At 39.8% G+C, this 22,519-nt stretch overlaps 1 protein-coding gene across 2 annotated transcripts in view; it reads left to right on the top strand.

Annotated features, from left to right (window-relative positions):
- The first annotated feature begins 2,621 nt into the window (after window positions 1–2,621).
- The window catches only part of PTN (pleiotrophin), a 67,032-nt gene continuing 47,134 nt past the window's right edge, over window positions 2,622–22,519 (top strand). The window contains exon 1 of one of the 2 annotated variants that reach the window (XM_015866610.2): window positions 2,622–2,942. The gene's annotated coding sequence lies outside the window, so the exon portion shown is untranslated. Of the gene's footprint in view, window positions 2,943–9,714; window positions 9,734–22,519 lie in introns of those variants that run through there. The other variant, XM_015866621.2, reaches the window with a different exon arrangement.

The following is a 22,519-nucleotide window of genomic DNA, read 5'->3' as shown; positions in this document are numbered from 1 at the left end:
TGTTAAAGACATCTGGAATCTTAGAATCTGGAGGCAAATTCTCCTTTCAGGGTTATCTGTGTGTCCAGATCAGAAAAGCAATAATACAAGACTAGTTAGTTTTTTTGGTTTTTTTTGGTTTTTTTGTTTGTTTTGTTTTGTTGTTTGTTTTTTTTTTTTTTTAATATGGACTTTCCTATAGGTTACAGAAAGCTTAGATTAAGCTGTTGCTCCAAAGATCATGTAGGAAATAGTGCCTTGGCTGGAAAAAAAGAAACTCAGAAGAGACAAAAGAGTAGAGAAGTTCCTGAGGCAAACCTCTCCAGCTTCACAACTCTTTTAATGAAGAAATTATCACCATGGCAAGTGAATAGTCAGAGCATATCTTCCATCAAACCCTTTTTTTCCATAGCGTCCTATTCTTTTTCACCAGGAACCACCACAACAGGCACCTTTGAGGCAATGACTAATGTGCAGTTGGTAAGATTTTTTTTTTTTTTTTTTTTTTTTTGCAGAAGCAGTTACACTGATCCTCCCAAGACTATTGTATTGACCAACTGTCCCACCTCTTTCCATGTCTTTACAGCTTCTCTCTCAGTGGCAAAGATTCAGTCAAGAAATTCATGTGTTACACTAAATTAATTTCAAAGGCATCAAAGAGTAGTCAGTTTGGAGCAAAGAGTATCTTTCTGCATTTAAATAGTGCTTTTTGCAATGCAGTGGAAATGTCAGTTAAGACGTAAGGTGCCAATGAGACACAAATAACACTAAAACACAATTGTGTAGCCAGGAGTTGATGATCCTTGTGGGCCACTTTCAACTTTGGATATTCTATGATTCGATCATTCTACACTTTCCCTACTCAAGACTGAGACACTTTCTTTTTCATTCTTAAGTGCTTCAGGCCATTTGTTCTCTGAGCAGCTGTGTTGACCTCATCTGTGGTTTTATTTTAGGCTTTGAGTCTAGACCCAAGCCATATCACCCCAAACCAGTTTCAGTGCATGTCACTTCAGCATCAGAAAATTCATTCATGAGCTGTGGGAAACCAGGTATGGAGAAAAATTGCAACCAGATTTGCTCAAAGTCTGCTTCTACAATTTGGCGGACAAATTATGCTCTTGATATTGTGCACCATCTTTGTGAAAAGCTGTTGGTTTCTGCAGCAAGTTTCCACTATTGGCTAAGAAGCTGAAAAATGTTTCAGTCTTTAGCCAAGGCACAGGTTTTTGTGTGAAAGAGAAAAAATTTCTTGACCTGTTTTGATGCAATCTGTTTTGGTATTAATCAGATCCGACTTGATCCTCTTCCATACTTTCTCTGTGTTGACTGAACACAGTTGAACATCTGAAATGTGCTATTGTGGTTGGACGGAGAACCACTGAAGGCTTAAAATGTCAACCACTACCAGGTGTTTTTTGATGGAAGTGCCTTTTCCTAGACGTACGTGGTGCTTGGACTGCCAGAATTTCATTGAGAAGCCCTCAGGAAGGTACAAGCTGGCTATCAGGTATCTCTATTCAGCTTTGCATAGTCTGAAACATGAACGTGAAGTGTAGTATTGAGTGCTCATTTCCACTCGGCCAGCTGTTAGAAGGAATGTTCTCTCCTTCTCAAGTCACCACTTTACACTGCAAATCAAAGCTGTTGTTTTAACTTACATCACTGTCATTAAATCTGCCAGTGGTGCAAATCCTTAACAACCATGCCAGGACTAAACACATAACTGCATGATGAAAAGAAGATGCCAAGGTGTGGATGGAAGGGAATAGTTTACTTTACTAAGAAAGACTCCAGGTGGGTGCAATTGCCCACGCTGGGACCAGCCACACAGTGCTTTCCATTGTCACAGATGGTAGGTGTTAGATGATGCAATGCGTACGGTGCCAGACAAATTACTTTTTTAGCTCATTCCTCTGGAAACAGGAGAGGAATCTGAACTGGATTTCTGTGCAGACCTGGAGCAGGAGACGCAAGCTGAGACCCAAGCAGTCAATGGACTCAGTCTTTCAAATCGAGAGAGAGAATTGCTCTGGGGATCAGGAATTAGACAGAAATTGCCTGGACTTTGGAACAAGTCCACTTTGTTCTAAACCAAGCTGTGGGTTGGGGGTACATTCTTATTCAATGCATGTAATGAACCTAGAAGTTGGAAAACTTGGGGGGAAAAAAAAAAAAAAAAAAAAAAAAAAAGTGGAAACCTTGATATAACTCCAGTAACCAGAAGTATTTGAATGCCACGAGAAAAGCTGTTCTTGTGGCATTTTCAGCTAGGGCTGAAATTAGATGCTGTTCCCCCCACAACCCAGTATTTCCAGTCCAAGTCTAAGTGGGACACTGCAAGTAGAATTAGAGCTCCCCGTGCTCCTGCCAGCCAAGTCCTCTCCAGGCAAGATCCAATTGGTGCCCATTAGGAGGCTGTAGCCTCAAGCAAGGCTGAGAGTGGAGGGGCAGGCAGGGAGGGCACTGTCCGGTCCCGGTGCGGGCGGAGAACACTCTTCCCTCAGCGGGGGCTCCCCGGGACCCGGTGTGCGGGCGGAGCGGCCCCGTCCCGCCCCCCTACACCCCCCTCGGGCGGTGGAGGCGAGGCTGCCCCGCGGGTGACCCGCCCGACGGCGCGCCCCCGCCGCATCATCACACGAGGGGGCAGCGCGGCCGCTAGCTCTGCCCCGGCGCCCGCCTGCCTCTGCCTCCCTCCTCTCGGCGGCTCGCCGCAGCCCGGGCTCTGTCGAGTCAAAGCGAGGATCAGGTTCCCTGCCTCCAGTATAAAAATCTCAGGGAAGAAATCTCCAGCGGGAGAGAGAGACGGGGCGCGGGAGAAGAGGGGAGTGAGTCGAAGGTCCGTGGGGAAGCGGAGCCGCATCGCCGGCAGCACCCGCAGCACCAGCAGCACCCGACGCGCACCAGGGACGCTCGCGGCTCGCCCCTTACTGCTGCGGGAGAAGCGCTTCTCGCCGCCCGAAGTAAGTCCGAGGGGACGGCGAGGGCTGCCAGGGGCTGCCAGAGGGACGCTGCTCCCCGAGCCCGCTCCTTCGGGCGAGATGCGAAGCGCTTCCCCCTCTCACCCCGCTCCCAGGGACTCTCCCTGATACTTCCTTGTCTCCTCTGATCTCCCCGCCCCGGGGGTGATTGGGGAACACCTGGCAGAGGGGCAGGTTGGGGCTGAAGTCTGGGGTTGCTCTGGGGTGGTGGGGTGCTTCGGGATCGCACGTGCGTTTGGCCGCTCGATTCGGGATGGGGATGTGTCGGGATGTGGGAGCGATAAAGAGGATAAAGAAGGAGAGGGGTGGTGAGGGGACGTGACACAGCAGAGAAGGGAACAGGAGTTCTCTGGCTGATCCAATTTGAGAGGACAGAAGGGGAGCAGTGATTCCAGGGCAGCAGAACTCCTGCAGCTTCCAGGTGCTCTGTGCCAGGAGTGTCCCGACTGAGACTGGATAACCGAGGTTGCATTGTACCGTCGGCCTGAGCACTACTCTCTATTGCTATTATATTTTCCGTTGTACTTAGCCTTATTTCTACTTTTCTCCCGCAGAAACAACTGAATCTAACTAGTGCTGATTTATTTATAGCTACTGTTGTTAGTTTGTGTTCTCTTTCTTCTGGAGGGATGGGTGGGGAGAAAGTCCCATTAAAAATACAGTTTTCTTCTATTCAGAAAACGGATTCTCCCACACTTTTTATATAGCCAGTGGGTGTCATATACCTATCTCTTCTGCATGGCAAGTGATCCACTTTGGTTGTGAATGCCTACTGTGTGTTAGTTCAGCAGTTTACTCTGAAGCTGGATTACAGTATAGACTAACTGGTTCTTAGGAGCATTGTGGAAACGTTTGCAACGTGTTAAATCCTTCTCTGTGAGATAACTCTGCAGCTATGGATAGTGGTATGTTTTTAAAGTAGATCCTATTTACTCTAAATGGCTTGTAGTACAGTGGAAGAATACTACCATCAGCTCTTGAACTTGCTGTCATTTCCTTTGTTACCCTTTGGCCATGACTATTCTAAGCTTTTAGCAAAGAAGTTCAATGTTTTGGTCAACAGAGTAAGTGTATAACTTTGGTTGCATTAGGGAGCAATAGAGAAGGAACAGAGGGAGGAGGGAAAGGTACAAGAAAAGTCATGGTAAAGAAATTCTTGTGCTTTATGTTTTCAAGACGATGTGCTTGAGCTGGTGTACAAAGCAAACTTATTCTTTTTTTTTTTTTTTTTTCCCAAATGTATTTCTGTTTCCTCCCTGAAAAGAAACAGCCTGGAAATAAAACAGAAGAGAAAAAAAAAAACTCTGAAAAGAATAACCTATGAAAGGATAAGGGAATGTGAATATCTGTGACAAAAACTATTAATTTGGTATAGAGGTGAAAATGTAGAAGTGAGTGGAGAAGGTACTTCATTGGAAATGATAAACGAAACTAACAAACAAACAAAAAAGCCTCAGCAACAAAAAACCTGCTGTGTAATTCAGAGGTTTTTCCTTAAAGAGAAGGAAAATGAGGGGATCTAAGGATCTAATATACCCATCTCCAGCTTACACTGAACTCTTTGATGAGTTATTACTTATGGAGCTTTGGGTGAAATTGAAGGAGAGAAGCTTACTGATTTTAGCATGCTTCAAAGCAAAATCTAAGATTAAAAAATGGAAGTTAGCAACAAATATTTCTTCTTCCAACAGGTTATTCTTGGTCTGTAGTGCAGAGACGGCCTGACTAAAGCATACTTCTTGCAGTTATCCCGCTGCTAATCAACAGTTCTTTGAGATTCACTCTGTAGCTGATATATCTTTGCCAGCTATGTTGGTTTGGCTACAGTAATATAAAACATAGTGGTATCCTGGTACCATATACCTGTATTCCACTACACTCCAACTGGCACTAAGGACTCACCTGTGCTAATGTATGTTTTGCGTAGGTTCATCTTTTCCTTGCTGGCGTGTTTTATTACTTAGCTGACTTGTGACATTCATGGTTCCAGCATGGTTCTTCTTTTTCAAGTCATATGTTTCTTTTTCATGTTAGGGGCGGTTATTCCAGAGTCCTCAGATGATAATTAAAAAGTCTTTTACAGTCACTCAACTCTTGCTCTATTTGAGTGCATTTTTTTTTGCAGCAGGAAATAGGATTATTGTATGTTCAAGTAGAACACTGGGGCATTAGGTTTGGAATGGACATTGCTCATGCAACTTAACGCTCTGTTCAGGGGGCCTCATTACCTATACTGTAACAGTGGTGTTTTCTGTGGGAACTGGTTTTTAACAATGCAAGCTTTGCTTCGATATTTACAACCTCTTGCTGATCAGTGTATCAAAAGCATTTTCATTGAGAGGATTCATTTCAGGACTTTAATTGAGGAAGTCTCTTTGTTTCAAGTCTCTTTATAATAAACCATTCAAAATGCTGTCTTTGAACAAACTAGGTCACTGTAACGCACGCACACACACAGTGATTCTCATCTGCTTAGGGTAGTCTGCATTTGGTCGACCCATATCCCTGGTGAGATTGTCCCTGATTTATCCTTCTTGGACTGGCTCGTTCACAGGGAGCTTATGCTGAAAATTCACTGCTGGAGGTCATTCTCCATTCTTGGCATCACTGGCAGCCTTAAGCTTAAATTGCAGCCTCATTTTCTGTCCAATCAATACCACTCTTATGTCACTGAGTTTCCATGGTGCCCCCAATCTTCTGTCTACATATTGATGTCTGACAGCAGGAATAGCATTCTGTGTCGCTATATATACTTACTAAACCTGTCAAAACTATTTAGGGTCTGTCTCACTAATTTATATCCATATCCTGATATTATTTGAATCTGTTGAGCTTTGACTGATGGAACTCGCTGCACTAAGGAATCAGCCCCAATAATGCACTCCAGGGATGGTTCAAGGAATGGATGTTTTGAGAAAGGGAAAAAAGAGTCTTCTAGAGTAACTGGGGTAATCTAGAATCTTTTGTACACAATAGATGTATTTGAAAACATCTAAGTCTCAATAGCTCCAAGTTAATGCTTTGGAAATCATTATCTATTGTGCTCCTTTGAATGCATAGGGAGTTCTCTCTGATGGAGCCATGCAGAGGAAAACAGAAAAGTGGGCATTGTCAGATATTCAATATGCATTTCAGGAGATTTGGGGGAAATCTGTGTCTGTCCTCTCACATCAGTTCTCTCCAGCAGGAAAGTGGGAAAATGAAACAAAGGGAGTGAGCAATGTTTACTGTAATGGGGAAGTTTTGCATTTTATCACAATAGCCCGCAGAGCTTTATTAGTTGGGTGAGAAGCAATGCAACTGTATCTGTGGATTGACACAACATCAACCAAGCAAGCTCAGAGAAGGCTTCTTAAATTCCAAATGATGCTATTTGTGCCAACAGTAATACAAACTAAATAAAAACAAGTAGATGAGTGTTTTGTTGTATTGTTTTTATTGTGTTTTGTGTGTGTTTTGTCCTCTTTTTGTTTGTTTGTTTGTTTTTAATTTTATATAATTAAATATGCTTTGAAAACCATTGATCTTGTATCAGCTGAGGTTGTCATGAACTGGAGGAACTCTTTTATCTCACTATTTTTAACATGGACTTGATCTAATATATGAAATAAGAGTTGGCAGTCAGTATGGAATTTGCTGCTTAAAATTTTGTTTGCTCCATGTTGCCAGAAGAGCTGCATCTATGATGCCAAATTCATTATTACTTTTCAGACCCTATTCAAGCTTCAGTAGTCTTTTTACTAGTAAAAAACCAAGGACCTTCAAGGCATAAAACATCTTGTTGTGGGTGATGTTTGACATGATAGTATGAAAGTAGATCAGTTTTTCAGTAGAGGCTTATCCTAAGATGCTAGAAAGGGTTTTTATGAAATTAGACACTCTACTGACCAATGCACTCAAACCTTAAGTTATTCCAAAGAATTGAATCATTGAACTATTTAAAATATTTGGCAGTACCTCCTGCAGTGGCACCATGATGATTTATGTTTATAATAAAATATGAATAGTTGAATGTTGGGGGAGAGGTGGTGCTTTTTAAAATTTATTTATTTATTTATTTTTAAGACCTTTCTAACTTCTCTGCTTGCTTTTATATGTGAGAGTGACTGAAATAATCTTGCAGACTGCTTTTTAACATCTTTCAGAGCAAAGGTTGAAAGAACACAGCCATAGGCACTTTCATGGAAGATGAGAAGAGGGAATGCGAATATAAAAAAGCTGGATGCATTACTGATGCAGTCAGGTGATTTCACACCCTGCCTCCTCCTCCTCTCCAAAAGCCTCTGCCTTTCCTTGCCTTCCTTGAATAGCAGATTCTGTTTTCTCTACATCAACCTCAGGAGGTGAGGAGTGGAGTTAATTCCACATGAGGCAAAATCTGATTTCCTTATGCTGAGTAAAATCTGACACATTGCTCGGTGAATGTGATTGATTCAGTGGCAGCTGCAAAGGAGGGGTACAGGCAGAGTGGAAGAATGCCTCAAGAATTGGAGATTTTCTGATAAAAATAGCTTCTGAAATTAAATAATGCTTGGGACTCCAGTTCATCATCATTTAATAAACAAGGAAGCACAATATTAAAATGGACCTCACTCCTCCGAAGCCCGCCAGCGCTACTGAAGCTCATTGAATGTTCCACAAACATGTTACAAAAACTGCCCTTCCACATTAAGTTTCTGTAGACTTCCCATGATTCTTGTAAACTTCCCTTGTTTAATCGTACATGATAACCTTTTCAGGTTCCTGTAGAGAGGGAAGATAAAGAGAAATTCTTTAATACTTCAGTCCAAATTCCTGTTTTGGCACAGGTCTGCAGCTAGGCAATATTGTAATTGAAATTGATTTTTTTGCTGTCTCCAAATACTATTGGAGCAACCCACCGTCAGTACAAGTTTTCCATTTAGCAGCAGGAGTAAAACAGCAGCAGAACAACTGAGAAGAAGGAGGAGGCTAAGTGTGTGCTCTTCTTTCCTTCAACAAGCCCCTCTTTACCTGTGATAATACTCTTGGGTCTTAGTGGGGCTGGTCCAGCTGGTGGTAGAGACAGGCACCACGTAAGCAGCAAGGTTGAAAAAGTTTATTTTTTAGGCTGGAGTGGACAGTTTGTCTCTTCCTTACAAGCCTGTAAAGGAGAACAGACCACTTTGCTGCTGACTTCATCATCCTATTTGCTACCTTCATAGCCTGTTGCATTAGACTGTCCCTAGGGATTAGAAAGGTAAAAACTAGGTAATCATGTTCAACAGGTATTCTTTCAAGACATGAAGAATTCTTTGATGAAACAAGCAGTAAATATATAGATACCTATGGAAGTCAGGATGTTCTTATCTGATCACAAACAATAAATGTGACTTGAATTGTCTTCTCAAATTCAGTTCTACGGAATGTCAGGCATACATCTATTTTGTTCTTGGATTATGTCTCTTGGAGTCCTGGGGAAAATTGAATTAATTCATTGCCATCCAAAGATGACTACTGAATTTAAGGAACCTTGTTTCAGCTATATTGTTGGTAAAACGTGGCTCTTTATCCATTCATTCCGCTCTACCTTTCACACGTTATGTACCTCAAAGTGCAGAACAACCCTAGGAATGTGACACAAATGTACATGCCCTTCTGTAGTCTGAAATAGAAGGCCTACAGTCTAGAGAATCTGTGACAGAAATATAGGTAGTTCCATATCAAAATCTTTTTAATAAAAACAAGTATTTTATTGAGTTTTTGTTTGTTTGTTTGTTTGTTTGTTTTTAACAGTCTTATGATGTCCTGCAAACAACAAAGGGAAAAGTGTTATTTGCTCAAAATACCTGTTAAGGTGTCTACCGTGCTCTTCTAGGCACTTTTCTAGATGTTAAAGAAAAGATGTATATGTATATACATCTTTTACATATATATATGTGTGTGTATATATATATATGTATATATATATATTTTTTTGAAAGTGGTACAGGAGGGGACTTGGATGTAACCAGTAAGAAAGATGGCATCTCTATTACAATGCTGTCCCTGCAGTATTTTGGCAGTTCATCTCTGTCTGTTTTGGGACAACTGAACTTCTGTTTCCATACTCAGATCTTTTCCAGCTCACTAAATCATATTCTTCCTGTTAAGTGAAGATGAATACTAATACTGGAACACATCCTCCAATCATTATTCAGACAAAGTTGAGGCTTCAGCAAGAACTTCTTCTGAAGATTGGCTATAGAATTCAGCCTAAAATTTAGAAAGCATGTTTATATATTTATTTGACTGATAAATTCTTAAATGTGTAATAATGCTGATGAAAAGTAGTGACTGTTCTCATATTTCTTGCAGCAGAAACATTGCTTTCATTGAGTGCATTTGGAGTGGTGTACATTTTAGTAGGTAAAAGGTAAATGAAATGACTTTTTCTGATAATCTGCCTTAAGTTTAGTAGGAAAATAGTTTGAACTTGTTGGTCTACCTAAGGTGGTTTGCCTTTGATTTTTTTCACAAAAAACCAGTCATCTATTGTGGAGTCTTAGTTTTGCTTCTGATGCTGACGAAAGGCCTCTGAGATACTCTGATTGCTTCCCAGTAGTTTGTGCCACCTGACTGCTTGCTTGGTTGTTTGGATTGCTGTGTTCCCAGAGGTCACAAAGATCTTTTTGTCTGAGAAAGAGTCATTTGCTTTTATTAGAAGCCTGCCTGGGTGCAGCTGATATGCAGTAGGGACTAAGGAGTGGAAAAAAAATCTACTAGCTGTCCCTCCAAGGCCAACAAAGGATTTTCTGAAATCTTCCAGAAACACAGTAAGTTTTGATCCAGGAACTTCCTCACATTTCACTTATTAAATCCTCACTCTGTTAAGCTGTTCCTTCAGTCCATGTTTCTTGCCTGATTTGCATGTTGTCAGATGCTTTCGCTAATCTCCGTAGTTGATGTTTGCTTAAGTGATTATTTGGCAGAAATGTGCGAGCAGGCGTGTGTGTGATTGCTGTTGGCATGGCAGTTAGTTTGATATGGCATTAGCATACTTGCCGGGCTGCAAGCTGCCTCCTCTTCTAGGCTTACTCAGGCAGCAAAAGGAAGGAAAAAAGAAAAGCTCTTGGGGAGCCAGTCACTGTATGTTTGGCCAAAAACCTACTGAATTTAGGGGAGCCTAAACATTGCTCTCACTTTTTCTTCTGCTAATAATCATCAATAAATCCTTCACCAGCAGAGGATTTATAAGAAGTTGCAGGGACTATGGATTGTGAAAATAAGGGTAGCTATGTTGAATCTGGCATCTAAGAATTTCCCTGTACTGGCAAAATAGTATAGAAACCGACTTTATGGGGTGATGAAGGAGGAAAAGGTAGCTCCGCTCACCTGGCTTTTAATGGGAGTCTGAGTTTAATTTGCGTATTGAGCTCATTATTACTGAGTGGACATTTGGATTATAGGGGTGTGTCAGTGTCTTAAGAGAGTTCAGTCTATTCTCTCAGTCACTTGTAATTTAAACTAAAATCTTTGCAAATCTTATGCATTACAACAGCTTTGTGTGTCATGAGTTATTTCACGGAGAACAAGGGGATTACTTAGACAAAGAAAAGTAAAGATGGGTTTGAAACCTTCGCTGAATCAATGCTGTAATCTAGAAGATTAACACAGCTCAAATAGAAGTTTCTTCTGATACTGTACATGTTTATGTGCACACCTTTTAGGTGTGGGTTGGGACAAAATCTCTTGTGATAATTTTCAGAACAGTATTTTTATTGTGGGGCCTTTCACAGTCTCACTTTATATCATTCTGAAAATCTGCTTATCCATGAACTACGTAAGCATTTTATGTTAGAAGTTGAACTACTGGAGAGCTAATGTAAACTTCAGTACATCAGCATTAGTAACGAAGACTTTCTGTTGGAAATTTCTGACCATCAACATTAATAACTGTGTAATAACTTCAACATACTGTGGGCCAAGCATAAGCCGTTGCTCAAACCTGTCACAGCATACCTTTTAGCGCTGAAAGGTTCAGACTTACACCTGAAGAGAAGTGGACCCGCCGTCTGCCCACTGAGAACAGCCTCTGTTTCAGTTTTTACCTTTGAAGGGAGAAAGCTTCTTTGTTTAACATTTGAAGTGGTTTTGTAAAGCCGCATGAAATCCAGAGTGTGGCGAAGCGGGGAGCCCCTAACAAACTGCAGAATTGGTAATAGTTTTGTGATCAAAATATACAAGGTTTAAACAGGATAGTGAAAGGTGGGTGAAACTCCTTTCTCCTACTCATAATTTCGACCTAGAAAATTACTTTGAGGCTATTTACAAAATTGGAACATTTTAATATTGTGCAATTGAGATAATATTTACAAATATATCCATTTATTCAATAGCATAAAGTGAAAAATGATCCTGGCCTTCCTTTGTCTCCTCATCTGTGCCCAAATGCAGCTGATATCTGTGAAAGTTCTTGTAAAAGGCTGGACTTTGAATACTGCTGTACAAGGAAAGGACTGAGAAGCGATGGTAGAATATTACAGCATGTATTCTCATTTAATTGCTGTGTACCGTTGTTTAGTTTGAATTATTTATATCTACCAAGAAGTAGTCCTGTAATTGAAACTCTCCCTTGTGCTAAGCACAGCAGCAGTAGATTGAGTGGATATGGAGACTGAGCATTTTTAATGCAGAAAAAATTACATATGTAGCTGCTTTACCCCAGTACTGTGCTTTACATACATATCAGAAGCCTCTCTCAGTTTGGAGATACTTTCCAAACTGTAGAGATAACTCACAAATGTGTTATCTAATTTTAGACTTTCCAATTGCACAACACGTACTATAAATGACAACTTCCTTTCTTTCTGTATTGACACTTCCAGCATGTGCAATAAGGCTCCAGCTCTAGCTGGGATTATGCCAGTTGAGATTTCTCAAGTAATTGTAGGTGGGAATTTCTCATTTTAATAGGGAATTCTGAAACAAACAAAAAAAAAACCTAAAGCAGGAAAAGTTTGTGAATAGTAAGTTAGGTGTAACAATAAAATTTGAACCTCAAATATTTCACATCTCTGTTGCCTGCTTTGAACTGAAAACTGAACCAGAGTAACCATTTAGCTTCTCTGCAATCTTCTTTTCTCCCATATTTTTACATGGAAATTCTTTAGTTACTGAAACCAGGATTTCTATTTCAGGTCAGTGATAATCTAGTCTGTGTGTGAATGTGTATAGTATTTAATGGGTACTGAGAGAATGGAAACCGTAAGTCAAGTCCTGTATTCATAGAATCACAGAACGGTTTGGGTTAGAGAGACCTTAAAGTGCATCCAGTTCCAACCGTCTACTGTGGTCAGGTTTGCCACCCACTATATCAAGCTGCCCAGGGTGTCTATCTCTACTGACATAGAAAGACTAGTTACAGCAAGCTTTTGCTATGTCCCATGATACTATTTATTTATGACTTTCAGATGATCATGATGTCTAACAAGAAGTATAATATGCATACATTAAAAGACAATGAGGAGAAGAAATTGAAAGCTAAGCATTTTCTGAAAGATTCAGTGTCCATTGTGATCTTTTTTCTGATATTTGTGTTATCCAGTTGCTTGTATAATTATGAGAGAGGACAAGGACTTCCATATTTAGGACCAGTCTGTTTTGTATGAGCAGTACAGCTCACTACCTTCATTTTCATTATTCCTTTCAAATGCTACATAAATGCATACATCAATACTGGTCCTAGGCTGATTCTCCAGACACTACCACCCTTCTATACAAAGAACTTAATATTGTTCTTGACATGGGATTCTCAGTTGCTTGACTAATACTAAAAGAATAATGGACCTTATCTCTTATCCTTTGTTTACTAAGTTATCCTAATAGCTTTTTTCAAAGTCTGGAAATCTAAGCAACTTACATCTAGTGATGAGTAGCCAGGATTTTTAGAGGATTATTGGAAATTAGGGATGTGATTCATCTTTATGAAAAACAGTGCAATCAAATTTCCTAAACTGTTTGTTTTGTTTTATTTTCCCCAACTTTACCTGGTAGTTTTGCCTGAAGCTCATTCCTTGTATAACTTTAGGGCATGCATCTCTGTTGCCTGCTTTGAACTGAAAACTGAACCAGAGTAGCCATTTAGCTTCTCTGCAATCTTCTTTTCTTCCCTAAGTGAATTCTTCGCATTCTGGTAGTTTTCAGGTCCCACCAGATTTTCTGGTGTTCCACTTTCCCATGTGCTTAAGGAATGCCTTATTACTTGTCACTATGTGTTTGCCTCCTTGTTCCTCAACCTTGCTCTTGGACCTTTTGATCTCCATTTTACATCTCAGCTGCCAGAGTTGTTCTCTTCCATTAGTTTCACTTGGGCTGGATTTCCATATATTTATTTATTTTTCTTAAGGGCACTGGGTGAGTGGATAAATTCTTTGTCATTCCTTCCCACTTTTTCTGAGTGGCCAGAAGTATAATAGTATAATCAGCAATTGCAGTTTGGCATCCTTTCGTAATATCTGTGCTCAGTCCTCTCATTCTTCCTGTTTCCTTCAATATTTCCTTTAATAAGGAAGTGACTCTTAAATATTGTACTTGAAGTCTGGTTCTCTTAGGACTGGCAACAATCTCCCAGGCATGATAGAGTGCGGGTTCCAAAAAAATGAGAGACAATACTACATTTTCATCCGATGGAAATACATTGTAACTGTGGTAATTCTTTCTTATTTTGGAAATCAGTCTAGAAATTTGGCCCCAGTTCCTGAGTCAGTTTTCTATTGTTTAAGACAAACTACTCTTTTGCAAGCTTTGAATGAGTTAAAGGCACAATTTAATTCCATCAAAGTAACTAAATACATCTATAAATATGCATACATATGTAATATAAATATCAAATAGGTTTACTGTGATTTGTATTTGCTATATAGTTTGTCATTAATCCCTTCTGGGCTACTGCCTTTTTTATCATTAACACTTGAAAAAATTGTGCTCCAGGAAACTGTGATACCAGAAATGTGAGCTGATTGCGCTCTCATATGTCTAATTTTATGCCCTGATGCTTTCCAGCTGTGGTAAATGGACAAATATTTGAAACAAATATGTTGTCAAAGTTGGAATATGCTGTGAAAACTGCCCATTTTCCCTTAAGTCTGATTGTGTTCAATTAATCTGATGCTGACTTAGTCTCCCTATGTCTCATAGAGGATGTTTAAATTAAATTCTGTTAGTAACATTCATACTTACTGTCTTTTATTTAGCTCCCACAATCAAAAATATCCTGAACAAAACTGATGTGTTCACCTCCTCCCCCTGTCCCTCCTCACCCCCATTTTTTTTTTCTTATAATGTAAAATGAAAGTTTTGAGCTTACAGCTTCCTTTAAGTTGTTATTATTATTATTATTATTATTATTATTATTATTATTATTATTATTATTATTATTATTATTTTCAGTAATGAATCCCAAAGCATATCTTCAGCTTTCTGAATGGCAGGCATCTTTTTTTGCATCCATCATTTTGGATCTACCTCACACTGTCTGTGGTCACGGTGGTGAGGGTTGTGCTTATCCACCCACTCATTTGCTCTTAGACAAATGTCAGAAGCAATGTCTTCCCCAGCTTGCATCTCTCTGCACAGATAGAGTCAGTATTGTCACCAAGTAGTGCCACAACAAGCATACTTGAGTGCATCTTCTGTCTATTTTAGCGGATACTGGCACCTCTAGCTGAAGCCAATCAACTTACACAAGCTTATACCAAGAATAGGACTGGAAGGTTAACTGATAAGGAAGACAGAAATGTTACTTCTGTATTTAACAGGATACACAACAGAAGTAGATACGCAAGTGGAAGAAGATTTATACAAGTAGTAATGATTACTAATCGCAAAGGTCATTTATGCTTTTCCTTGTATTGTTGCCTTTATTCCTGTAAAAGAGTAGAGAGAGAAGAAAGAGATGGTTATGAGTCTTATCTGAGTGCCATACACTTTCTTAATTTTCAGAAAAACTGTTTGTGAGTTAGGTCCATAGCCACTTGTAAGCCCTGTCTCTCAGCATTTCCATATAAGCCTGTTAACTGGATTGGGTTGGGCTTAAGAAAGAGCTCGTTCTCATTCTTGATGAGCTCAAGTGGCTTTTATGTAGGGTGCTATGAATGGGCACAAAGGCTTAGTACTGCTTGTCACCATGCAGCTCTAAATGTGTTATGGCTTTTGCTGTAGCACACAAAGTATCAGCAGGAGCAGAAGCCAATTGAGGTTACAGCTGATTTGGTGTGTCTCCCTGACTAGGCTTTTAGATCACTTGCCTACATTGGCTCTGAATGTGGCAAGTGAAAAAAACCCAAGGAGTGACAAGTAGCTTCTGTTTAAAGTAAACTGTTGTTTAGGTTGAATGAGGAGGAAAAGATGTCTGGTTTTTTTTTGTTTGTTTGTTTGTTTTTTTTTTTTTTATGGTACTCCACTGTGCTTTGGAAGTTGAATAACTTGACTTTTCTTAACAGCACACCTGTGGTCTACATTCTAGTTGCTATTGCTGCTGGACTGAACTGCACAGTTAAGGGAATTGGTGGGGGAGGGAACAGTGTGCTTAGTGACTCAGAGCTCAATGGAAAGATTTTTTTTTCATTTGACAGGTAGAAACAACAAAGACCGCTGGCCTACTGGCACTGGGGTGAGCCATGAGCTTTGTGCCGTAGGCCTGTGGGATTTGACAGCTCTGCTGACACAACGGTGTCAAATCAGCATACTGGTAATGCCAGTGTACACTGCTGTTCCAGTGTTCCCCCTGGCCAAAAGAGAATTCGTTAGTCTGTCTTATAGGGTCATTTTCAATACATGTGGTTTACAGATGGTGTGCAGCTGTGTGAGGTGCCACAACAGCGGCCATTGGTCTAATTCTCCTGTTTTCCTCTTTGCCTGAGGGAACAGAAGGTACACTTGTAGAACTTGAAAATCACAGGGACCGAGGTCACAAGCACAGTAAGTGTCAAAGTAATCCTGACGGATTGAACAGATCTTCTGAAACTGAGGAAGTTCTTCATAGAGAAAAGAAACATGCTGTTCTTTGTGGCTAATAAAATGCACTCATAAACTTTGGAAGCAATGGAGAATATAGCAGAAGATCTGACAGCAATTACTACATGCTGCAGAGGAAGTTGAGAATTCACCAGTAGCCCATTAATCTCTGGAAAGATGAGTTCAGGTCCTTGTTTATATTGATTTCAAATGACTTTGTTGCACGTGAGCTAATTTCGCAACTGGATGCTGTCAGACGTGACAAGTTTTGGCCTGAGAACTTGTAACTTCAGTTGAGAATTGAGCATGTAGAGGCTGTAATGTGTGTGTGACAGCATTTGGTGTTACATCAGCATCTGCCCATTTGGACAGCTTTTTTTTTTTTTTTAAGGAAAAAAAAGTGGATATAGCTTGTATCACTTGGGTTTGGCATTTGTGATTCCTTTGACATCTGCCATAGCTATCACAACAGATGAAAGTGGTACCCAAGACAAGACTGTGAAAGCAGATAGATGCAAGGCATGCTAAACCTGAGGACAGAAAATTGACATACTGTGCCATGACAAAACCAAGGCAAGACAGAGATAATCTCTAGACCAAAGTCCATTGTAAAGCCAGCAGAGCTGCTGTGCTCCTGTGCCCTATACTCAGGGCCAAACCTGGGAGAGCGGGTAGGGCTGCAATCTGGGATGAAGGACTCATTTAAGAAATCTTTGTTGTGTACTAGTAGGGAATGATGGAGATAACTGGGGTGGCAACAGATCATTTCTTCTTTTTCATGTTTCCTCTATGTGGCCATGTGAATGCAGAGTATGTGCTGTGGGATAAGTAGCGCAGTTTTGTGGAGGTCCAAGGCCGGAGAAATTATGCAGACAGCATGATGTGCAGTTGCAGAGTTGTGTGTGGGAAGGTTGCATTTCACTTGCCTGCAGCCAGTGTGGTGTATCTAACAGAATTTAATGGTCTATGCTGTGGTTTTTTGTTTTTTTTTTTAATATATATATATGTATTATGATTTCATTTTCCCTTTTTAAAGGAAAAAGAAATCATACTCATGTGTGAAGTGCCTTACTGGAAACTAAGAATATCACAAGACAGTTTGCATTGACAATAACAGTTTGTTCCTGGCTAAACGATCTGCTGCTGAGATGCAGTGAGCTGATTTGTTAGCAGGTGTGTGATTTGGGTTCCATGGAAATCTATCTTTGTGTCATACTGTCAATTCATAAGATTTTAGGAGTTTTTTAATAGCTGGTTATGTTATGGATCTATGTCTAATGGAGATCAGAGGCATAGCTCCTTCTGTGACAGTGCTGCAGGAAGGTGGAGGAATTAGCTGATTTGATGGCAGATGGTCTGCAGACTGTCAGAGGAGGCTGGTGCTATGGTGTTCCTTAGAAATCTGAGAGTTCATTCTCTTTCCTGTTTTCCCATTCACACAGCTACATAAGATAAAAGCTTCATCGAGCTGATAGGCCTTGGCCTGGTCTTGTAGGACCCAGCCAGCCACCGTGAGAAGGGTTAATTCCCACCATCACCACAGAAGACTAAAATGGATCTTTGAAACAAATGTGGTGGTGGGGGTAAACCCATCAATCATGTGAATACTGCTTTACAGTAATTCACAACTGCAGCTTTTTTCTCAAGCAAGGCCTGGCCGAGTCTGATCAATCCCCTGGCTCCCAACTACTTCTCAGCAGGCAGCAGCTCGCTCCTTCTGAGTTTGTATGTACATGAAAGCCCACTTTATATTAACTCTGTGGAATAGTATTTTTTTTCTTCTCTAAACCCCTTAACACTAATTCAGTGTAATTATACTCATTGAATTAAGTACTGACAGCCCCACTCCTCCCCCTTTCCTGTCAGGATATTGGCCTAAAAATCGCTAGATGAAGAAAATCCAAAACAACGATGGGATTCTTTGTTCTGGCCTTCTGCATAGGGTTTTATTATTTAAATGCAACCTATTAGTAACATTTCAAAGTATTCATCTTTAAAACTGAAGACTGAACATTGTTTTTCTTTTAAACATTAATGAAGAATTATCCTTTAGGCTTTAAGGAAAACGCTAAATATTGCAAAATTCATTACTGACTGAGCAGTGGCATCATTATTAACAGCCTGAAGCAACTGAGGACCTCATTCTCTCATTTTGAAAATGGGGAATGTTGCCAGGGAAAGGTAGGGAACCTTCCTGTTCTTATGTCTGTACCTCAGGAATATTATCCCTCTTGTGTTTTCAGGTCTGAAAATAAAGATGCAAATTTCCTAGCACAGCATGGTCTGGTCCTTTCTAGGTCTGTATGAATGAATGAAAGTTATGTCATGGAAAATATCTGGACTAAAGATGATTTTATGGATCATAGATGGTAGGCAAGGGCATATGAGCTCTGAATGCAGTGTTCTGGAGAAATGTTTGAAAGTGATTCTTAGGCGTATACATGAGATGGTCAGACTAGGGAGATGGTGCTGATGAGAGATAACAGAAAAATGTGTTCTGTATCAATTCCTATGTTTTCAGAAGGTGTGAAAGGAAAAGAAAGAAAAGGCGAAAACTCTTCAGCAAGCTAATGACTGGGAAAAGATTGCTTGGTGGCTTAAAGAGCTTAGTTTGTCTGACAGACACAAGAACAGATAACCACATTGTAAATATATTTTAGAGTAGAAAAATAACAATTACTGAAGGCCTCTGTAACTTGCAGGAGAAAGCTGTGATAGGAAAAATTCAATTACAAACCAATTTGCTGTTTTATAGTGCAGATGATGAGAGGCAGGATGAAACTCACAAAAGCTTTCTTAGAAGGTAGTGGATCCCTCATCTTATGAAACTAATATTTCACCTTTTTCACCACTATTAGAGCTTTCACTCTATTAGTGTACTTTCACTACTATTAGAGCAGTAAAAGTGGGGTCATGCATTCTAGAATATTGGTATAAGAAACTAATTTGGGGCTTTTGCATAAGAGTATTCATTTTGACTCAACAGGAGAGTTTTTGCTCATCTGCCCAGGGCTGAAATGTGAGCAGACTGATACTGCAGAAGCTTGTGTTTTAAAAAATAGTAATTGTGACATTGTTTAACAAGTTATGGAATTTCAATTTTAACTGGAATACACAAATACTGTAATTTAGGTGTCAATTTTTACCTACAGTGTTTACTTTGTACAATTAAGCCCTGACTAATATGTTGCTCATATTAAGCCCTGACTAATATGCTTGCTAATTCAGAGAAGAATATCTATGCCCATGTGTTCTATTTGTTTCGTACATTTACTTGGGGAATACACTATGGTAATGATATCTTCCAAACTCTGCAGGACTGAGGAAGTATGCATCAGAGAGAAAGAAAGTGTTGGTTTTATTGGCTTCCTTTGCTAATGGGAATGAGGCACTTTCATGGATGTTTTTCTAGGAATGAGGATAAGCAAATTTTGTTCCAGAACTGGGAGAAATGCTGATCTTCATCTCATTGAGAAGAATGAAAGAACTTAGCAACTTTAAAATCTAGTTTAATTCAAACACCAGCTATACTTAGAATAGCTAGCATTATTTAATAGATTCTGATGCATCAAATCCATAATAACCTTTTCCCCCAAAATGCTTGTTTTCTCTCCCAGAGAATATGTATTTTTTCTACAAAGAACAATTCCCTGAATTGGGTTTTCATGTATAATACAACTTGAGTGGGGAAGACAGAGGTCAAAAAATAGAATGTGTAAGCCTGCGGTATGAAGAGAGGTTACAGCCTTCATCGGTTCCCCAGACCTCCAAGCATCCTGTTTCCTTTTCTTCTGCTTTGTTTTACGCAAAGGTCATTCTTCCCAAGTGACCATTAAGGCCCTTTTCCTTTTCTTTTGTCTCTGTGATCAGTATTCCCTAATTTAATGATGTTATCACTGTAGTGGAACCATCTGGAGAGATTCAACTTGAAAAGGGCTGAAGCTCTTGTCTGAAAATTCTGTAAAGGAGAAATGGTTGCACAAGGCCAATCATTTTGGATTTCCACAGCAGATTAGATTTCCTCTCTACCTCTGTGCACGTAGATCTTTGCTACAAAGAGAGTTTTCAACAACATTTGCTTGTTAGGTGGAAGCATATTAATTTTGAACTTTCTTTTGTGCATAGTTGCCTAGATAGCAAACCTTCTAGTGCAAATGAGAACTTTCCTTAAACATCACAAGCAGTAAGTATTACCAGAACAAGATAAATTCAGTTAGGCAGACATCTTGGTGAGATTAGAAGGGTGGCAGTAGATAAAACAGAGAAATGTGTCTCATGAGCTATCGTGATTAGCTCCTAACCCTTACATTACATATATTGATTGAACTTTGGCTGAATTGTTCTGTCTTGGGACACTGTTTCTCAATTTGTATAGCTGACAGAAGATCCATTCCTGGTACCTTTTGGGTAATTTAAGGTAATTTTGAGCTACCAAGACTGACAGTTGAAACCCTAGAACATGTGAAATAGGAAACAGCAGCTAGAGCTGGTGCTCTTGCTGAACAGATGGTGACCCAGAAAGCTGTATGCTCAGCATTAAGTACTTAATGACATGCAGGTGTCCTTCATGGTTTGGAGCACTTAAGTTTTTAAATTTACTGTAGGAAGTTGGTTACTTTGAAGACCAAATGAGGCTTCCCACCTCTGTAGAGCCATTTGAGGCACAATTTACTGCTGTCAAAATACATCCTCTTAACATAAACAGATGTGCAGAATAGAGCTGACCTGAACTTCCCTGCAGTGGGAATTAAGGATGGATCAACCAGATGTATCTTTGTTCAAGAAAATTCAATGTCCTAACCAGATGCCACCAGAGAGAAAAATCATTTTGATCATAATTCTTCATTTATATGTTCTCTGTTCTTATACTTAAACAAGTTGATTTAGATTAGAGCTGTGTGGTTGCTCTACATGTGTGAAATAGCATCATCTTATTATTTTTTTTCCATGCTTTGAGTGAGTAATAATTTAAAATAACAAACAAAGGCTTTCCTAAGTAATCCTTCTTTCTGTTTTCAAGCCAGTTTTTGAAGGTCTGTGTGAATGGGAAGAGAGAAAGAAGTAAATCTGCAGGCCATAGGAGTGGGGAGAATGAGGCCAAAATGTTGTCATTTATTTGGTTAGTTAGTTAGTTTCAAAAGACTTTAAATATGCTGAGTTTCTCTTATTGTGACCCATGGACTGTATATACTCATTTCAGTAGATGTGATCCCTCCATTTAACTAATCCGCTCCAGCATACTTATTTTCTCTGTAGAGTCAGTGAAGGCACAGATAGCTTGAGTTTTCTCCTTGTGTGCATGAAATGCTCTACCTGGTGAACCAACAGGGTGTGTCTGTGTACTGCTAAGGTACGACCACCGTGTAGTGTGATACAGATGATCAAAAGGCTGAAGTTTACGTATAAGCTGAAAGTCTGAGCTTATTGCTCAGTAGAAGTGCTAATGCCACTCCAAGGAAGCTTGGCTTGTCATCTTGTTCACTGGATGAATAAAATCTAGTGACTTCCATCTCTTGGGTGTTTTCTTTTTTCTTTTGGATTCATTAGATTGTGGTACAGGGGTTAGGGAAATGAATGGAATCATGCCTGATTAGATTTAGGAAGGAGAAAAAAAATATCTCATGGTTCAGAATGGTAATTGCTCTGCAGGGGTCAACTATCTCCAGGTAGGAGATTTATCTCCTTTAAAGTTAGATTTATTTCACTTTAGCTCTAGGTAGGCTCTGTTCTGAGTAGTGCTTAACTCTTAAGCTTTATACTGGCAGAACTACATTACCTTCTCCATCAGGATAAGGCAAGGAGACATTCTTGGGAAATAACTTCTCTTACTGCAATCTGCCCTGTAGAGCTTTTCCACACACAAGCATACTGAAGTGCCCTGTTGGCTTCTGCACAAGTTTTTGTGTGCTCAAGATGAATTTTGACTAGTTATTCTGGGAATTCATTAATGGTATAAATATCCCAGTACAATCTGTGATCAACTTACCTATATTTGCAAATGTTCTAGTTTTAGGGAAATGATGCAGGCAGATAGGCTTTTCCAAGCTGCTGCATCTCAGACTTTCCTTTCTCTCCCTCCTCTTTTCGTTCTGTTGCTGGCATCAGCGAGATCCCTTTTCTACCTCTGTAGAACAGCATGCAGTAGGACATCTTTCCTTTATCTGACACTGGAATACATGATGTCATTTAACTCCTTTTAAACATGCACCTGCTTAAGATGCCCTAAAAGAAGGAGCTCCTTGCCAATGCTGTTGTAGTGAGAATGTGAAACAAGGAGAATATAAAGGAACATTAATGCTGTATCTGAGCAAATAAGCAATTGCCTTTTAAGTACTTCTAATCCCTGGTGCTATTTGATATCAGTCAAATAAATTAAGAGTTAAGAAAAGTCAAACCACGTGATGTAGATGTGATGGAAGTGAATGGTGAGTGCATGTATAGGGGCAAAATACTTACATTGAAGGAGATGTGATTAAGAAAACTTCAAAACCACAAACACAGCTTTGTTTCTATTTGTATGTCGTTTTCCTTGAAATTAGCTGCCCACCTTCAGGCATCCACCACAACTTCTTTTCAGGCATTTCTCCCTTCTGCTTTTAAATTTC

Source organism: Coturnix japonica, chromosome 1, assembly GCF_001577835.2.
Source record: "Coturnix japonica isolate 7356 chromosome 1, Coturnix japonica 2.1, whole genome shotgun sequence".
Classification (NCBI taxonomy): Eukaryota; Metazoa; Chordata; class Aves; order Galliformes; family Phasianidae; genus Coturnix; species Coturnix japonica.
Note: the sequence above shows the minus strand (reverse complement) of the source record. Positions and strands in the feature narration are given on the sequence as shown.